At 39.8% G+C, this 6,723-nt stretch overlaps 1 long non-coding RNA gene across 1 annotated transcript; it reads right to left on the reverse strand.

The window, feature by feature from the left end:
- Positions 1 to 228: 228 nt before the first annotated feature.
- Positions 229 to 2,471, reverse strand: LOC131302122 (uncharacterized). The gene is made up of 2 exons (XR_009191602.1): positions 2,256 to 2,471; positions 229 to 528 (listed from the first exon to the last, which is right to left on the reverse strand). It is a non-coding gene; the product is annotated as an uncharacterized LOC131302122 (long non-coding RNA).
- Positions 2,472 to 6,723: the final 4,252 nt, after the last annotated feature.

A 6,723-nucleotide genomic window follows, 5' to 3' on the forward strand; every position in this document is an offset into this window, starting at 1 on the left:
ATCGCATATAGGTTGCTTTCTCAGCTTTGTCAAACTTGGTAAAATGCGTGCCAACAGCAGTCAAGTAAGCCTTAGTATTTTCGTTATCAGGAACACATTGTTTAATAGACTTGTCCATAGTAAATTTCATAATCATGAGACAAGTACGGTTTGAATGCTCCCACCTTTCATAATAAGCTTTTGCTTCAGCGGAACTTTCAGCCGTGAGCTTAGGTGTCACGCCCTTGATTTTCGACATAAATAATAAACACTTTTAATAAATAAAGTCCTCACTGTAATACAAATAATACCCCAAAAGACCTTTCTGTTCACTGTTCTCAAATAAAATTCAATGAGTACATCCCTGGCTCGAGGCCCCAAGTTATAGAAATACCAATGTCCGAAGAAAATAATATTACAGTTCTAACAAATGTCTTTCCAAAAATACTCCTTTCGAATCAAATGCGAATAATCGCCTCTTTTATACCTTTGAAAGACATGATCAATAAGCACGATATGCACGCCATGCCAACTTCCTTATTTTTGTACCTGAAAATGATAGGGTTTGAGCATACACGTGCCCAGTAGAGAAATCTATACGCAAGTTATAGGAAAATATGATGAGTTATGCATCTAGAGTGAGAGAGTAACGACAGATAAGCCCAAGTACACAAGACTGTCAACAGCGGCACACTATGGTCAGGGATTCTAGGCGACCTATATGAAGGATCTATCTGCTCATATGTCAAACAAGGACCACCAATATTCCTACATCATTCTAAGTAAATAAACAACAGCTTTAGTACCGTTCATTACATCTCGTACAATTTCACAATCTTTCACATTCCACATTTCATCACCAAATCCCATTTCTCATTATCATCAGTCACCAGAATCTCTTTCATCAACTTCATACACCAATTTCATGTAATGTGTCTGAGCCTAAGCTCCTGCCAGGCACTTACTCGATAACGAGCCCTGAAAGCGTATGATATGAGCATATAGCTCCTGCCAGGCATTTACTCATTTAAGAGCCCTGAAATTATACGATTTGAGCATATAGCTCCTGCCAGGCATTTACTCATTTAAGAGCCCTGAAATTATACGATTTGAGCATATAGCTCCTGCCAGGCATTTACTCATTTAAGAGCCCTGAAAGATCTCTTTGTGACTATTTGTCATCACGTTCATTCCGCGTTCCACAAACATCAAATCATTCAATCGAATTCAAAAGTCATTTAATCAATTTAATCAAACAAGTACTCCTCTACCAATTAAGCACGTCACAACATTTCTTATAGTCTACGACGTTCACAGACTCCTTCACGCTACTATAGCCTTTACGACGATACTCCAACTATGCTAACGAAAAACCAATGGCACAGATACGTTCGACGAGTCGTACGATACGATCTTTCAAGCTTAGGAATGATTGTCAGATATTCTAATTTTCAGCAGAGTAGTCCGTATTCAAAAATTTATTAAAAATAACATACTCAATATTTTTCAATGATTCCAACGCCAAAACATCACCAACTTACCAATCTTTAAAACCCATAAGGATCCATAACCAATAGCGTCATTTAGCTATAACAAACGATGAAAAACCCGCAGCCCTGTACGCTGCCCAAATTTCCAGATTTCAGTTCAATCTTCTAAAAATCACTACAAATTGAGTTCTTAATATTTTTGAGTGATTCCAGTCCCAATAGTTGGGCGATTGAATGAACTTTGAAAGACGCAAAGGAACCCTAGTCAAATCTGCACTCCAAGGGTGGTTAAACAGGGGTTTACCGAGGCTACACGAATCTGCCTGACAGATTGACATACCTCCACTCAATCGGTCATAACTTTTTGTGTACTAAGAGTTTTAAGACGATTCCAGTGGCAAATGAAAGCTGACTTCAAGATCTTCGAACCGATATAAAGTTTGCCTAAAACGGACATCGGACGAGGAAGTTATGGCCGTTCGAAGTGGGCTGAAACCCAGAAAACGAGACAGATTGCAGACCAGTATTCTAGATATCACCATAAATTCAATTCTCAACGGTTTCAAGTGATTCCAGCGGCATTAGAACGGGCTCTAAGTCTACTCTATTTCATACGAAGGAACCAAAATTCAATCATGAGTTTAAGAAGGCGTAAAACCCCAAAAACAAAGACCCTGTTTCTGCAGAATTTCGGAAATGGAACAAACAACCTCAAACAACGAAACAAAGCACGATCTAGGTACGTAAACACCGTATAAACGCATAACAAGAGTAAGAGATCCCTACCTCATGGGTTTTGAGCAAAACCCGAACCTTTGACCAAGTCAACCAAGCTCCCACGCGGTCCGATCATGATTTTTCTTGGATATTCGGAAAGCCCATGCGCCGTATAACGACTTTAATTCTTGGGCTTTGTTCGGAATCACGCTCTAAGTAGATGAAATCGAGGAGAGAAGTGGAGGGAGAGAGCCGAGAGAAAGAAAGGAAAAAAAGGAAAGAGTACTGCTATGGGTACCGACGGTACCCATAGGGAAAATGCACCGACGGCCACCGGACGGCCGTCTCCGGTCACCGGACGGCCGATCCGAGCCGTCCAAAAATTTTAAAAAATAAAACCGAGTGGCCTCACGCGAGAATCAATGGCATCCGAGGTGTGTAGGGTACTTGATCCGAGCACCCATTTTTCGTGTATATTTGTATATACGTGTATATACACGAAAAAGGGGTACTCGGATCAAGTACCCTACACACCTCGGATGCCATTGATTCTCGCGTGAGGCCACTCGGTTTTATTTTTTAAAATTTTTGGACGGCTCGGATCGGCCGTCCGGTGACCGGAGACGGCCGTCCGGTGGCCGTCGGTGCATTTTCCCTATGGGTACCGTCGGTACCAATAGGATTTCTGAAAAGGAAAAGGGGAAAAAATGGTTTTTTTCCTGTACGCCCATATACATATACATATATACTTATCACACTTTCACACCTGCACTTGCAATTATGTCACATTGATCCCCTAATCTTATAACCATGCCTTTATTCAAATTTCCACAATTTACGTCATTACTCGATAATTTTAATATTTCTTAAAAAAAAATACGGCCCTAAAATACGGGTCTCTACATTAGGTGATGCTTTCTCCCTTATGGTCAAATCCAAATTCATAATGGCCAAGTTCACCATAAGTGACTCATTCCAATCCTCATAATTGGTCTCATTCAGTGTATTGATGGCAGACAATTGCAGAGATACACCAGGATTGAAAACTGAAGAAATAATACTAGATTTACTAAGCATGTAAAACGAAAGCATGCTTGTCCAAAAATTTCTTCACTTTGCTAGCTACAAAAAGTTCTACTAGAGTCTTAAATCACAAGACTAGTAAGACTCTTACGTAGGACAAAGCAGAACAATTAAATATAACGACTTAAAATGACCCACTACTGACAGGGTAAAATTGAGTCACCAAATGCAATATAGTTAATTGTTCTCTTTATCATTCAAAGCATCCTTCCAAACAATGATTTACCGATAGGGTAAAGTCATAGCCAGACTATATGGACCTTTGTTAATCTCAACAATATCGCCGTAATCAACATAAGCAGCGTTCAAAGAACAATTTTTCATTTTTTATTTTGATAACCAGTAAGGATGAAAATTATTACTCACTTTAGCACTTAAAAACTAGTAATAAAATCAATCTAAAATGGTACTTTGATTTTTTTATCCAAACAACAGCCTTTAAAAAGATGAAACCGAAAAGACGGAAGTGTCGAAAGGTGCAACAGTCAACAAGTTTCACCACTTCCCTTAATTTCGTCAAAGATTAGACCAATCAAGTCCTCCAAAATTTTTTAAAGCCATTACTATTATTACTACCGCATAAAACGTGTTCTCTTTTAACAACAGACAAAAAACACCAAAATTCATTATGGCAACAAGTTCGGTAAATGACATAAGTAGGAAAGCCCCATCTTTCTCAAAATCACGCCAACACTCCATGGATACTAACAGATGGTAAGTTTTCTTCATACTTCATCAAGTATTAAACAAAAGAAGTATAAATGTCTAGCCAAAGCCCTTTCAAAAACAGAATAGGCCTGAACAGCTTTGAGGTAGTTTCAAAAGAAGAAGACGAAGAGCGACGGGAAGTTCGAGAGATGCAACAGACAAAAGGTATCATCACTTCCCTTTCGTCTAAGATTAAACACTTCAAGCATTGATCAACTAAAACCAACATCTGTTACAAAAGAGACCAAAATAGGCCTGAACAGCTTTGAGGAAAAAATGTTGAAAAATGACAGGAGCACAAAAGGGGTTTTCAGCCCTTCTCCTTTTTTGCCAAAGATAAAAACAAATCAAGCATTTAACCAAGGGCCACAGTCTGTATAACGTAGAGACAAAAAAAGGGGGCTAAAGAGGAAAAGGGCAGGAATCGGCAAAATAGGAGGAGGAAAATACGGGTCAACTTGTCGACCAGAACAATCGGCAGTGGATCATCAATTAATCACGAAAGATACAAAATAATTCATGATCCCAGCACTAATTCATAATCACAGCACGATAATTCATGATCCCAGCACTAATTCATAATCACAGCACATGAATTCAAGAGCGAGGGGCTCTGATACCAATTGTTGGAATTTTCACAGTAACAAACCCTAATATCTTGCTCCAATCCATAGCATGTAAATAAATCTTTTTTTTTTTTTGCCACGTCGATATACATCAGCGGGAGTTAGTGGGGGCGTTAGAGTTAGCACGGAGAGACCAGAAGTTATCCATAGCCCTGGTCCCCTAAAGGGCCTGCCCTCTGTGGGACTCGAACCCAAGACCTTCTGCAAAGGAGAGGCAATGACTGACCAACTGCACAATACGTGAAGAGCTTGATGAAGCCATAAGTGAAATCTTGAGTGCTTTAGAGCATCTCCAGCCTTCACCCATATTTTTCCTCAAATTTGAGTCAAATTTTGGGTAAAAACTCATTTTGGGTAGACACATCTCCAACCATCAATCCCAAATTTTACACATCTCCCTCTTTCTCTCTCTCTAACTAGCCGTTGGAGAAATTGGTCAAGGCAAAAGTTATCTCAGATTTGGGCAAAAAAATGGGTAAAACTCAAAATGGGGAAGGGTTTGGGTCAAAGATTGGAGAGAGATTTTTGTGATTTTTGCCCCATTTTAAATTTGAGTCTTAAAATGGGTCAAGGCTGGAGATGCTCTTAGTGAATCTAATCTTGAGATGGCTGAAGAAGAGTGAAACCCACGTGTACAGTGCGTACCAATTTCTCTCCAGAGAGGAGTAGCTACTCCCTTCCCTCTTTTCTCAACAGCCGTGTGTCTTAATGGGCTAGACACACAAATATATATGAGGATGGGAGTAGGGATCTCTTCTTGTGCTTATAAAATGTCTCAACCCATTATGGATTCAAATTAACCATATAGCACCAGACTCACACTTAACAATATACATACTAAAAAATTAGGTGCACCAAAATGACCCATTACAAAATGGTGATCATTAACCAAATAGGTCTAAACAAATACTCCGATAAATTTGATAATCGAACTAATCCGAAAACTTTTAACATAAATAAAATATTCTAGTCCACAAAATTAGAATAAATCTAACACCGGATCCTTCCTTTATTCAGATAATCAAGTTATTATGTCCCAAATACCAATGCATTCTCAGCCAAAAAGTCTGATCATTTTTTATTTCCCTCCACGTGGTGAGAGTGAGCCAAAGGCTCCAACACAGCCCACAATAGCTGCCCGAAATTGGCGCCGGACATTACCATCCGCCGGAAAATCCCTTACATGGGTTTACCGTTTACTCTTCCCTCTTCCCTCTTCCCTTACATGTGTACAGGTAGGTGGAAAGGTGTGGAAAGACAGAGGACCAGAGAGACAGAGAGAGACATGAGAGAGAGAGAGAGAGGTGGGGCGGGTTTCTGTGCATTTGGAACCTCCATTGTTAGTGAAACTTAGTAGGAGTATTTCTCGGTGAAGCGGACGTTCCGGCCAAACCACATAACTCTTTATGTCTGGGTTGTGTGTCCCACGATCCCTAATAATTGGTATCCGCATCGGGTTCTGTGAGAGGGTCGCCGGAAAACACGGTTTAGCGCTATGTTACCGTTCTGTAAGATTTTCGGAAGTGATAAAAACGGTTTTCGATCACAGGGTTAGCAATAGCATTGTCTCGAGGAGACGATATCAATGGTGCTAATCCAACATCGAAAGGATCCCGAAAGAAGCCCCATACGTCGAGAGTCACTTGTGTCCAGAGGTCGAAGACAAGACAAGTTACAACAGTTCGAATCACTTAGGAAAATCTGTCACAACACCCTATCTGTACTGTAATACACACACATGGCTTTCAAAAAAAAAATAATTTAGCCTTTCAAAAAATTACACACACATGACAATTGCTTACTACAGTTTTGTTACTCTGCATAAACAAGATCACAATGGTTCACTTATCCAGAAAAATGAAAAAGGTCACAACGGTTCTTGGTTCTTTGTACATATTTTTTTACGGTGGCCATTTTGTCTGGAGCAATGCTATGGTGACCATATCTTTAATACCATGTGATGTGTCATTACTGCTTTAGTAGGGTACAAGATGACAAGTGAGGAAATTCCCTCTCAATGTAGTCTTTTCGCCTACCGACCATTCTTGTGTAGCACAAGAAATTAGCACCACCCAAAGGCCCTCTGTTTTCCATCGACTTCCGCAAGTCCTCCTTCTAAA

This window comes from Rhododendron vialii, chromosome 9a (assembly GCF_030253575.1).
Source record: "Rhododendron vialii isolate Sample 1 chromosome 9a, ASM3025357v1".
Lineage (NCBI taxonomy): Eukaryota > Viridiplantae > Streptophyta > Magnoliopsida > Ericales > Ericaceae > Rhododendron > Rhododendron vialii.